General features: G+C 34.0%; 1 protein-coding gene across 6 annotated transcripts in view; it reads right to left on the bottom strand.

The window, feature by feature from the left end:
- Window positions 1–14257, bottom strand: part of SUGCT (succinyl-CoA:glutarate-CoA transferase) — a 684957-nt gene that overhangs the window by 523722 nt on the left and 146978 nt on the right. The gene's annotated exons all lie outside the window — the stretch shown is intronic.

Below are 14257 nucleotides of genomic sequence, written 5' to 3' on the forward strand. Positions count from 1 at the left end.
ATTTTTTGGTGTCTCTGAGATTTTACTAATTATCATAGATCAGCGATTGTCAGTAGCAAGGGTCAGCAAACAATCGCCTGAAGGCCAAATACAGCCTGCTGCCCATTTTCATAGGACCACAGAGAAGAATTATCTTTACATATTTACATGGTTTTTAAAAATCAAAAGAAAAATATTTCATAATAGATGAAAATTATACGAAACTCAAATTTCAGTGTACATAAGTTTTATTAGAACATGATCATCTGATTACATCTATGTCTGCTTTTGCACTACAAAAGTTTAGTTGTTGTCTAAATGTCCATTGACAGATGAATGGATAGAGAAGATGTGGTATATATATAATGGAATACTGCTCAGCCATGAAAAAGAATGAAATAATGCCATTTGCAGCAACATGGATGGACCTAGAGATTGTCATACTAAGTGAAGTCAGTCAGACAGAGAAAGACAAATATCATATGATATACTTATATGTGAAATCTAAAGTATGATACAAATGAACTTATTTACAAAACAGAAATAGACTCACAGACATACAAAACAAATTTATGGTTACCAACGGGGAAAGGGGGTGGGAGAAGGATAAATTAGGAGTTTGGGATTAACAGCTACAAACTACTATATACAAACTACTATACATAAACAACAAGGTCCTACTGTATAGAAGAGGGAACTATATTCAATAACTTGTAATAAGCCATAATGAAAAAGAATATATACATATACATATATATATATATATCTGAATCACTTTGTTGTACACCAGAAATTCACACAACATTGTAAATCATCTATACTTCAATAAAAAAATAAAATTAAAAAATTTATTGGTTGTGATAGAGGCCACATGTGGCTCTTTCACTCTCACTGCTTTGCACACCTGCTTGTTGTACTATGAATCACAGTGATGCAGTTATAACTTAACAGCATTTCAAATGTCATATGTATTACCTTACCATAATTTTTTTTATTACCAGTGCATACCCATCATACCAAAACAAGAGAAGTGTGCCATACTTTCAGCACACGCTGGAAGATGGACCATGCTGTTACTGAATTAGATGACAAAGCACTTTATTATTCAATGACACTCTATCTATACTAAAAGAATACAATATATGCCAGATTCATCACAGTATTCCCAACTCACAGAAAATCCAGTGGGCAGAAAATATTACAAAGTCAAAACAGGCTATCTCATCACAGCAGAATTTCTTCACCGAAGTAAAAAATAAATAAATAAATAACAATGAGACTGCAACCAAAGTGAGTTTGTAAGTGGTTCACTTGTTAGCCAAGCAAGGAAGGACATTTACCAATGGTAACTTAAGTCATGTTTGATTGCAGCAGCTGAAGCAAGGGGTCCAGAGAAAATAAACTTGTTTAGTCTTGGTAAGAACAGTTGTTCAAAGAGTTGAAGACACTGGGAGCAATATCAATATAGTCAATTTAAAATTGAGACAAATTATTTTGAGAGGTTTCCCTTGGCTTTGGTGAGATGACAGATGTCATGGGTACTGCTCAGTTGTTCTTTATACCAGGAGTCAATGCCAATTTTGAAGTGACTGAAAAATTAGCCTATATGAAAGGCTGCACAAAACAACTACAAACAAGAATATTCACACGAATTAAAAAAAAAATAATTCAATACAACTTAAGTGGAATCTGCTAAGATGTGTTACAACTTAGGGTGGTAAAAATTATGTGTGGAGCAAAAAAAGACTTGGCTGGACAAAGTTACAGAGCTTGTAAAAATGTATGGTTAAAGCCTATGGTTATTCACTGTATTATTCATCAGGAATTCACTGAGGTTATTCACTGAGGAAAATATTTGAATCTCTCATGTGACATTAAACCAATAGTGTTAATAGTAATCTTCATCTGCTCTGTGAGCTTAACCATTGTTAGCCCTATGAAGTTTTCTCAGAAATAGAAGCTGAATAGCCTGACTCATTCTACCACACAGCAATTCTATGGCTTAACAGTATAAAGTTCTACTGTGACTTTTTTAAGCTCAGGGTCAGGAATGAGTCTTTTCTGAATTAAAAAAAAAAAAAAAACAAAAACCCAACCCCCAACCACTACCATTGACCACTGAATAGCTTTGGAAATTAGCTTTTCCTGTGGACTTGATAATCTTTTTCAATGAATTCTACCTAAAATTACAAGGCAAAATAGCACATACATGCCAAATTTTTATAACAGTAAAGTCATTTCAATGACAATTAATGTTAAGTCATTTCAATGAAAACTAATGTTGTTTGAATCAAAAGTAAGGTTGGGCTACTTTACATATTTCCCATGATGGCAAAGGTTAAAACAAATAGTGAGATTTCATCCCCACACAAATTTACAGCAGATATATTTTGTGAGCTCAAACTACAGCAATGTTTTTCAGACTTCGATGCAAGTGCAAAGGAAATTTCCATATTTCAAAATCCTTTTAACTGTGCAATTAAGGAGTTTCCACCTAACTTTCCATTCTACGTGATTAATCTGCAATATAATGACATGTAAAAGGAAAACATCAGGAGAAAAAAATCTAATAAATTCTATAAATGCCTTCCAGGCAATGAATATGCTCAATTAAAATCAGAAGCTTGCGGATTGATAGCACTATTCGGCAACACCTTACTGTGTGAAAAGACATTTTCAAACATGAAATATGTAAATTCTTATCACAGGTCAGCATTAAGCGATAAACATTTACAATCAATTCTGATGACAGGGAACAATAACCTTGCACCCCAATTAAGTGAAATGTTATCCCCCCAAAATAATTATACTTTTCTCATTCGCAAATCTGTATTACCAAAAATACTGTTCTCAATTAGTATTATTTTAATCAAAATCTTGCGGAAATTTGTTTTTTCCCGTATCGTATAAGTACTTACATAGCACCTTCAACTTCACCTCTTGACCTCCAAAGTCTAAATTTGCTTTTTACCAAAAAAGTTGGCCAACCCTTGCTCAAGAGAGTTAGTGGTAAAGCACCCCACAATCTCCAAGGAGCAGTAACTATTTATATTTTCCAAAAGTAGAATAGGTTACAAAAGTATAAAAATAAAAAATGGTCACAGATTATAACTGCTATAAATTCAAAACTCTAAGTATAACCTTGACTAAAAGAGGAACAAGAGACAATATACCTCCTAAGACTCTTACCAAAAGATTCTGACACAGATTGTGACTTTAGGAATGATGAAGAAAGAACCTACTGAGGTTCAATGGGGCTCACAGCCTCCACAAAGACTCCAGGGTCCCACTCATGGTTGAAAATCCAGGGATTCCAAGTAACAAAGAGAAGTTAAGCAGAATCTAGTGGCCTGGAAATTAGGGTCCTCCCCATTTATGTGGGCACCATGCTCATCTCCTGGATTTATATGGAACTCAAAGGAGAAGGCAGGCACCAAAATAATGACTGAAATACAATTTACCAAGATGGGGTAAAGGTTCAGAGCCAAATCTGAGTTAATGTAAAAAAAAATTACATTTGTGGACAAGAGTCATAACTGCTATGTGGCATGGCCAACTTCCTAACCACGTGAGGATTGAATGGAATAAATTATGTATTTAACAAAGTGCCTGTCCCCAAAAGTCTTAGCTATTTATTAATATTTATCCAGCCTGCTTCTGGATAAATCTCCTGCTTCTACTCTCCTTTCTCATTTCTGCCTCCTGTGCTCCTTGTCATTCCCCAGAGTTGCCAATCATCTTTTACATTTCTGTGCGTCAGTACATAATGTTCCTTCTCCCTGAAATTAACATTTCTCCCTTATCTCCTAGTTATTTTACTTTACCCTTCAACCTCCATCCTTTCTCAGCCTGCTCTGCCCTGCTTGGTGCTCTGGACACTGAGCCAATGGGCTGCAGTTCCAGTTCCCTTGCCAGCTGACTTTTCATTAGGTTTAGCCAATGGGAGGCACCAATGGGAAGAGAAAGAGTTCACAGAATTTCTTCGCAGCTCCCTCATAGCTTAGGCACTGTACCTCTGGAAGTAGCCAGGTGTCTCCACGACTACAGCGTCAACCAGGCAGTGCCTCTTCTGCAGTTTCAGCTCTCACTGGGCTCCAAGAACTCTACTTCCTTCTTGTCCCTTTGGCCCTATGGAGAGATAATGGTCTCCCACTTTTCCTACCACTTTATCTGTTCTTTGCCCTCTGCCTCACTGTTGTATGTAGTATCTCCATTTGAAGTATCACGGCTGAATTTGTCTTTTGCTGACCCTCTGATTGATAAATCTGCCTAGAGCATTCTTATTCAGCCTTCTGCATTCAGTTTGAATAGATGCACCTCTATGAAACCCTATTTGACAACATTTTCCCCAGGATGAGCTGGGTATTCCCTTGTTGGTTTTCTTCTCACACTTCCTTCATCACATTGTGATTGATTTTACATATCCCCAATAGACAGTCAGCTCCTTAAGAAACAGAATCATATCTTGTTTACTGATAAATCTCTGGCACCTTACATATAGTATGGAGAAAGGATGAGAGGAAAAAACTGTAAATATCCTTATTTATTCTTTGACAGGGATCAAGGCAGAAGAGAGCTGGAAAATGTCCTAAAATAAGAAATATATCTATCAATAGAGCTACCCAGCCTGGTCTTATTTATTTTCCTCAATGTAGCTCTTTTTCTTTTTTTTCTTTTTTCTTTTTTAAAGATCTAATCAGCTCTATTAGGCAATTCATGAACTGGGCAGCATCTTATTTAGTAACTAGAAGGGTGTTCCCAGTGGTTGTACAAAGTGGAAGGTTTTTTTTAAAATTGAGGTATAGCTGATTTACAATAAGTTTCAGGTGTACAACAGAGTGATTCACAATTTTTAAACATTATACTCCATTTATAGTTATTATAAAACATTGGCTATATTCCCTGTGCTGTACAATATATCCTTGTAACTTATTCATTTTATACATAGTACTTTGTACCTTAATTTCCTACCCCTATCCTCCCCTTCCCCCTTTCCTCTCCCCACTGGTAACCACTACTTTGTTTTATATATCTTTGAGTCGGTTTATGTTATGTTATATTCACTAGTTTATTTCATTTCTTAGATTCCACATATAAGTGATAACATACGGTATTTTTCTTTCTCTGCCTGACTTATTTCACCAAGCATAATGCCCTCCAAGTCCATCCATGTTATTGCAAATGGTAAAATTTCACAGAGTTGTGTATATACACATCTTATAACAGAGTAGTATTATATAACAGAGTATTCCATTGTGTATATACATATCTTATAACAGAGTAGTATTCCATTGTGTATATACACATCTTCTTTATCCATTCATCTACTGATGGATACTTAGGTTGCTTCCATATCTTAGCAATTGTAAATACCGCTGTTCTGAACACTGGGATGTTCATATGAGTGCTTTTGTTTTCTTCAGATATATACCCAGGAGTGGAATTGCTGGATCATACAGTCTATTTTTATTTTTTTGAGGACCCTCCATACTGTTTTCCACAGTGGCTGCACCAATTTACCTTCCTACCAACAGTGTACAAGGGTTCCTTTTCCTCCACCTTCTTGCCAACATTTGCAATTTGTGGTCTTTTTGGTGCCTGCCATTCTGACATGTGTGAGGTGATATCTCCTGGTAGTTTTGATTTGTATTTCTCTGATTATTAGTGATGTTGAGCATCTTTTCATGTGCCTGTTGGTCATCTGTATGTTTTCTTTGAGAAAATGTCTATTCAGGTCTTCTGTCCATTTTTTAATTGGGCTGTTCATTTTTTGGATATTGAGTTGTATGAGCTGTTTATATATTTTGGAGATTGATCCCTTGTCGGTTGCATCATTTGCAAATCTTTTTCCCATTCAGCAGGCCATCTTTTTGTTTTGTCAAAGGTTTCCTTTGCTGTGCAAAAACTTTTAAGTTTAATTAGGTCCTATTTGCTTATTTTTGCTTTTCTTTCCTTTGCCTTAGGAAACAGATCCAAAAAAATATTGCTACGATTTACCTCAGAGTATTCTGCCTATGCTTTCTTCTAGAAGTTTTATGGTTTCCAGTCTTACATTTAGGTCTTTAATCTATTTTGAGTTTATTTTTGTATATGATGTGAGAAAAGGTCCTAATTTCATTCCTCCATGTGTAGCTTCCAGTTTTTCCAGCATGACTTATTGAAGAGACTGTCTTTTCTCCATTGTATACTCTGGCTTCCTTTGTTTGATTAATTGACCATAACTGTGTGGGTTTATTTCTGGGCTCTCTATTCTGTTCCATTGATATATGTGTTTGGTTTTGTGCCAGTATCATACTGTTTTGGTTACTGTAGCTTTGTAATATAATCTGAAGTCAGGAAGAATGATATCTCCAGCTCTGTTTTCTTTCTCAAGATTATTTTGGCTATTTGGGGTCTTTTTTGTTTCCATACAAATCTTTAAATTATTTGTTCTAGTTCTTTGAAAAATGCTATTGATATTTTGATAGGGATTTCACTGAATCTGTAGACTGCCTTGGGTAGTATTGTTATTTTCACAATAATAATTCTTCCGATCCATGAATATGGTATATCTTTCCATCTGTGTGGCACTTTTTTCTAAAAATTCTTTCTCAGGATCTCAAAACAAATATAAAAATGAAAGCAGAAAATAGTGATAGACACCAAAAGAGCTTCAACAGGAGCCTGAGACAAACCTAGTATCTCCAATTTTGTCAGAAGTTAGTGACTGAAGTGGAAAAAAAGAGATGGGGAAAGAAGGATTCAGATGCATTCATGTTTGATATTGATGAAGCTGACGATAGTTATATTTCTTGTACTTAAGATGTTGTAATATTAAGACGAATTGATAGAAAATATCAAATTTTGTATCATATGTGGCAAAAACAAAAAATCCAAGTCTATCAAAAAAAAACCCTAACAAAATATATCTTGAAATGACTAAGATATAAAAGCAGAAAAACTGATACCAGTTTTGCTTAAAAACTGAGTTTATCTTTACTACAAGAGAAATTATCTTTACTATAAGAGTTATTTACTACAAGAATAAATATCTGAACCCAATTTCAGAAAACTGATATGGGTTTTTTGTTGTTGTTGTTTGAGTTTGTGTTTGTGTTTGTTTTGTTTTGTTTTTACCCATTCATTAGGTATCCTTCAAGCTCAGTGTGTACACAAATTACCTAGGGATCTTATTACAATGAAGACTGATTCACTAAGTGTGAGATGGGATCTGAGACCCTGCACGTCCATCAAGCTCCCAGGTGAGACCTATGTTGCTGGTCTGTTAGCACACTTAGACTACTCAGACGAATCCTTATGAAAAAATGATCTGTTCCTGTTCTTATGGTTTCATTTTAAAAATGTTTCCCAAGGCTTGGCTGCATCAGAATCACCTGGCAGCTTGGGAAACCATAGATTCTTGTATCTTGACTGTGGTGGTAGTACATATGTGGTAACATTGCGCAGAACTAAAGACATACACATAAGTGCATGTAAAAATAGTGAAATTGGATCTCTGCCTTATTTCTTCCAAGTGCACGTGAATCTACAATTATCTCATAACAACAACAAAAAAAAAAAAAAACAGTAAATCCCCCACAAAACACAGATTGCTAGGCTCTATCCCCAGAGTTTCTGATTCAATAGATCTGGGATGGTGCCTGATAATTCACATTTCTAACAAGTTGCCAGGTGATGCAGCAAGTCTAGAGACTACACTTTGAAAACCACTGATGACAAATAATGGTTTTCTTCTCTGGCTGCACATTACAATCACCTGGGGAACTTTTTAAAAACTCTCAACACCCAGTCCCATCATAGAATAATGAAATAATAATTTCTGGGCATGAAACTTGAGTATTAATATTTTAAAAAGGCTTCTTGGATGATTTCAATGTGAAGCTAAGACTGAGAACCACTAATATAAAAATTTAAATCTCCATTTCCTCAATCATAATCCCTGTCATTTCTGAAAGAGGTACAAGTGTAGCAAATTTTTCATAGGTTTAAAAAATAAAGACAGAGGGCTTCCCTGGTGGCGTAGTGGTTGAGAGTCCGCCTGCCGATGCAGGGGACACGGGTTCGTGCCCCGGTCCGGGAAGATCCCACATGCTGCGGAGCGGTTGGGCCTGTGAGCCATGGCCGCTGAGCCTGCACATCCGGAGCCTGTGCTCCGCAACGGGAGAGGCCACAACAGTGAGAAGCCCATGTACCGCAAAAAAATAAATAAAGACAGAAAATAAAAGATGAGTTGACAAAGCTGCCATTAAATAGAACTACGTTTTCATCCCAAACTCTAAATGTGATGTCAGCTAGTCATTAAAAACTGCTTACAAATGTTTTGTTAACAAAATTAAGAGGTTTTCTAAAAACAGCATGTGGAACTCTGATCACAGTTATTACCTAACTCAAAAGGGTGTTATGTGAATTAACAAGATAATGCTTATAAAGGCTTGGAGAATCTCAGAAGGATAGTGAAAAAAATACAATCACACTATTATTAGTACATTATGCTGAATTCCAAAATAAAGCTAATAATCCATTCAAGGAAACAGTAACACAATTTGTTTACTTTTTAAAAGGGGGTAAATAAACATATCTATTTTCATGTGGAATCATAAAAATTTGACCAAAAGAGATAAATTATTGTCATATTTCAGGATGGAAAATACTTTTTAAGCATAAAAATAAAAAAGGTCAAAAAAGAAAAATTATCAAATTTAATATCTATACATAACATTTTGTACATTACAAACCTAAATAGAATTTTAAAACAGACTGGGAAAGAGTAGTTACAACAACTGTAAGATGGACATGATATTGTCAACCTGCAAAAAGCTCATAAGAAGACTCACACCACAACAAAGAACACAGGTAATTCATTACTTATTTAATAAATGAGAAAAACATTCATAATCACTAATAAGGTGACAAATGAAAATAAAACAATAATGAGTATGATTCACCTACCAGATAGGCAAAGATTTTTTTAAACGATGTATAACTTATAAGAAAGAAGTTGACATGAAAAGTATTAGCTGTTACTCTTCCTAGATCCCCATTTAAATGGATTTATTTATTTATTTAGTCATTAATTTTTATATATTAGAAATCATTTTAAAAAGAAGAATAAGGACAGTACTGGAATAAAGGACACTGGAAGAGAAATGTTAAGAATTTTCTGCCAAGTATATTCTAAATGAACCAAAATAAATGAAATCACTGGAGATCCACTGAAAACTCACAACTTGAAAACAACATTGATAAAAATATAAGAAGATCTTGTTAAGGAATGAGATGATGATACAACAGGTGGGGAGCAAGGGGCACAGCTTTCATTTGTAACTAAGAATAAGCAATATTTGAAAGCAGGGCTTGGGGAGGAAGCCCCAGAATTTGTGCACTGACACCATCAAACAAAAAGAAGAAAAGGAACAAGAATGAAATTGAAGAGACATAATAAATAAGGAAGACAGACAGAGACCCAAAATAAAGATAATTTGGTATTTCTAAAAATAGATAAAAAGATAATGGAAGTTCACCTTCCTAATTTTAAAAAATTGTAAATTTAAAAGACTCAAACACTGATAAATGAAGACCATCCTAAAAATATTCTGCTACAAATTTTAAGAAAAAGAAATCACCATTTTGATAAAGATGAGATTCTTAAAAAAAAAGAACCTGAGTTAAATTGAAGTAAGAAAAAGAGGATCAATCATCAAACACACAAAATTAGAGAGACCTGGTGACAGAGGTGATTCATAAAACAAGAGAAAACATATTTAGAGCAATGATCATTAATTAAGCCAAATACCTGAATAGACAAATAACTATTAGAAACTAAAACTTACCCCCAAGAAAAGGCACTGCAACCAGATAGTTTTTTGAAAAGATTTCTTTTATCAACATTCAAAGAAAATATACTTCTTCTGTTACATAAAGAAGTACAACTTCAACACTGCTAAGAGACTAGCTCTTAATGTACTCACTACAAAAAAGAATGATAATTATGTGACATCATAGAGGTGTTAGCTAACACTAACTATGGTGGTGATCTCATTGCAATACATAAATTCATCAAATCAACACATCATACCCCTTAAACGTACACATTATATGTAAATTATATCTAAATAATTTAAAAAGAAGATAAAAAAGAAATTCAAAACAATAAAAATGGAAGAGTGCCTAATTTGATCCCAAAATCTAGCACTGCCCTCATACTACAACCTACTACAACCTAAAACACAATAAAGAAAACTAATGACTCTTAGAAAAACATGTAAAAAATTTAAGCACAATGCTACCAAATTAGATAGGCAGCTTTTAAAAAGAAAAATAAACTGTGATTGAAGACACCTGGTCCCAGAAATATTTGAATAACTCAATATTAAGAAATCTATTATACTAATACATTAATCACTAAGTGAGAGAGAAAATTCTTGCAAAACAATGTATATGTTTAATGCAATTCCTAATTAAACATTAAAGGGATTTTTTCACTCGAAAAAAATAATTTTACCTATTTTGAAAGAAGTCACCAACAAAAATATCAAAGTAAAAGATAAAAAGGAAAAACAAAGGGTAGATGTTCGCCACAGAATGTTAGAGCACATTATGAGTCACAGAGTAACACAGATTTGAGAGGAGATAACAGTACAGAGAATAGAGAGGTCAGAAAAAAGTCCAACATATGTAAATTTAATATATGATAAAATTAACACTTTGAGCAGTGGACAAAGAATAAACTGTTTAATTAAATATTCTGAAATAATTAATATATTAAGAGAGAAAAAATTGTTAAAATTTACTTCATATTACATACCAAAATAAATTATAGATGAATTTTAAACTCAAAAAATGGGAAAACAAAAGTATATCTGTAACGGGAAAAAATTAATTACTCTAAAAATATAAATTTTAAAGAAAAGTGATAGATTTGATTACATTTTAAAAAATCAAAATATTCTACATAAATTAAACCACCACAAACAAAATTCACATGCAAATAACATCAGAAAAATATTACAACTGTATATCAAAAGATTAATACCCTCAACGTATGAAAAGTTTTACAAATCAATAAGAAATTAACTCCACAAATGGTTAACTGAACAAAAAATGCAAATGAATTCACTAGCCAATCACCAACAGAAAAATCACAGCATAGAGAAAGCAGAGCAGGTAAACCTCTAGGGTTGGGCTAGAGCATGGCACAGTCACAAACAGCAAGTGCTGACAACAGCTAGAAAGAGTGTGACAGGACACTAAGAACTGAAACAGGAAAGATAAGCAGAGGACAAATCCCTTCCTTCTATGACATTTTAAGGAGTTTACATTTAAACTCAAGTGATAAAGATGTGCCATTGATGCTTTTCAATGAGATCAGGGACAATAATCAAATACAAAAATCATATCCATACAAACTTTTAGAAAAACCCATTGGGTAATTTCCATCTTTTATTTTCTAAAAAATCTTTGACAGAGTTATACACATGCCTATTCAACACAGCCTCATTTTTAACACATGGGACATTAAAAATCATGTTTTTGAAGGATCCTTAATATGACAGATGTACCAGATAAAGAAAAACTGAAGATATATTTACATTTATATGCATATACATATATATACATATACACATCTCTACAAATCTAGGAATACAAATAAACACACAGATAGATATACACATTATACAGAAACAGATGCACACATACATAAAAAAGAGAAAGACCTGACTGGAAAAAAATGCACACAAATTTTAGTAGTAGTTATATTATCTCTTGAATGGCGGATTTCAACTAATTTTTCTTCTTTAATTTTATTATCTATAAAAAATTAATGTTATCAAAAGGGTCTACAACATATAATCAAATATTTATAAAAGTCTAAGTACAGCCTATGAGGTAGATGCTATTTTACATCACTCTTACAGCTGAGAAGCTGAGGCACAGAGAAGTTACATAACTTTCTCACTGTCATACAACCAGAAAATTGTGGAACCTAAATTCAAACCTAGACAATCTGGCTACATAGTCTGCCTTTAACCACTACCCTATCATTCTTTTCTCTATGTTAGGAATGAAAACAAAAAACAAAACAATGGGTACAACAAAGTTGTTCTTTTTTAATTATGAGACAATATGCTTAACTTTATGACAATAAATTAGAGTACTTAGAATACAAGGGCAAAGTTCTAGGAAAAATATAACTCAATAAAACTGACTTAAAAAGAAACAGAAAGTTTGTATAGATCTTTAACCAAAAAATAAGTCTGTAACTTAAAATCCATCCATCCAAAAACCATTAAGCCCATATGGTCTAACAGATTGTTTCCACCAAACTTTTAATACTCAGATAATTCTAACCTTCTAGAGAAAAGAAAAGTAATGGATAGTCCCTATCTCATTTTATGAGACTTACATAATAACATAAAAACCAAAACCAGACAAGAACAATATGAGAGAAGAAAATTCTGAGCCAGCTTACTTATGAAAATTGATGTAAAAATCCTATATGAAACTCTAGAAAAATAAATTGATAAGTGTGGAAAAACAATACATTATTACCAATGGGTTCTCCTGGGAATGCAAAGATGATGTGATATTAGAAAATCTATTTATATAATTCAGTTTCTAGCAATATCAGGCAAAGTTGAAGATACACACACCTATGACCCAGAAATTCTACTTTCAGTTATAGATTTCAGAGAATTTCAGACATATGAACAACAAAAATAATATATAGGAATGCTCATAGCAATGTTATAAAAGTAAAAAAATGGGAAACAATACATGCATCTTTCAACAGGTGAATGGTTAACAAATCATGTCATACTGAAGGAATGGAATAATGCAAGGCATGAAAAATGCATGTATTATAACTACATGTATTAATACAGATAAAACTCATAAAAATTAGGTTGAAAGAAAAGAAGGCAATTTTCAGAATGCTGTATCAGTACATTATTTATGTAAGTTTTAAAAATATGTGAAACAGTACTAGATAGTCTATAAAGATGTATACCTATGTAATACAAGGATAAAAGTATTCATGATATTGATAACACCAGACTTAGGATGGTGTTCATCCCTCTATGGCAGAGGAAAGGGAATGAGAGGTCACCTGGATGCATTCTTCCATCCATGCTTTGTACACACCCAGTCGTGGAATGCTCAAGCCCTCTCCTCCCCATTCTCCCTTCTTCACCTAGCAAACTCTACTCAGTCTTCAAGGTTAAGATCAAATTTTATTTCCTATTGGAAGCCTTTTCTGACTCCCTGAGTTACTTGCTCTTCTGGGCTCCCACAGTTCTCTGTACAAATCACAATTAAAGCAGTAATCACATAAATTATTTGTATATCAAAATTCTGTCTTCCCTGCTATGGCTCCTTAAATGAATTCTGGAGGATACCACTAAAAGAAATTCAATTAAATTCAGCAAATACCTCGTTAGAGCCAAGTACTATGAGCCTAATCCTTGGCTGGTGCTATGTTGCTAAACACATTATATGGTTCCTGCCTTCAAAAAGGTTACATTTACAAAAGAGGGGGGGAAAAGGACAAAACAATATATATAAAACTTTTAGAGAACTATGCAATCAATCAAACACTACTGTGTATTATGTAAAGAGGAAAGAGAAATTTTGGGGGGTCATGAAGGAAGTGGAATTCAAGCCGGAACTCCGAGAAAGGAAAAGGCCAATTGAGAAATATAGAGTGATGGTGACTGGGTCTTTGGAGACACTTTACAACGAGGGTCAGCTAATTTTTTCAGTAAAGGGCTCATTGTAAATATTTTCAGCTTTGCAGGGCATACAGTCTCTGCCAAGACTCTTCTGTTATAGGACAATAGCAGACGTAGATAATACATAATCAAAGGAGTGTGACTACGATTTCATAAAACTTTATTTATTAACACTAAAATTTAAGCTTCACATAATTTTCATGAATTACAAAATTTTTTTCTTCATTTGATTTTTCTTAACTATTTCAAAATGTAAAAACTATTCTTGGGTTTCCCTGTGGCCCAGTGGTTAAGAATCTGCCTGCCAATGCAGGGGACATAGGTTACAGCCCTGGTCCGGGAAGATCCCACATGCCGCAGAGCAACTAAACCCATGTGCCACAACTACTTAGCCTGTGCTCTAGAGCCCGCAAGTCACAACTGCTGAAGCCCATGCGCCTAGAGCCCGTGCTCCGCAACAAGAGAAGCAACCGCAGTGAGAAGCCCGTGCACCGCATGGAAGAGTAGCCCCCGCTCACCACAACTAGAGAAAGCCCGCGTGCAGCAATGAA

The sequence above is a fragment of the Delphinus delphis genome, chromosome 9 (genome assembly GCF_949987515.2).
Source record: "Delphinus delphis chromosome 9, mDelDel1.2, whole genome shotgun sequence".
NCBI lineage: Eukaryota > Metazoa > Chordata > Mammalia > Artiodactyla > Delphinidae > Delphinus > Delphinus delphis.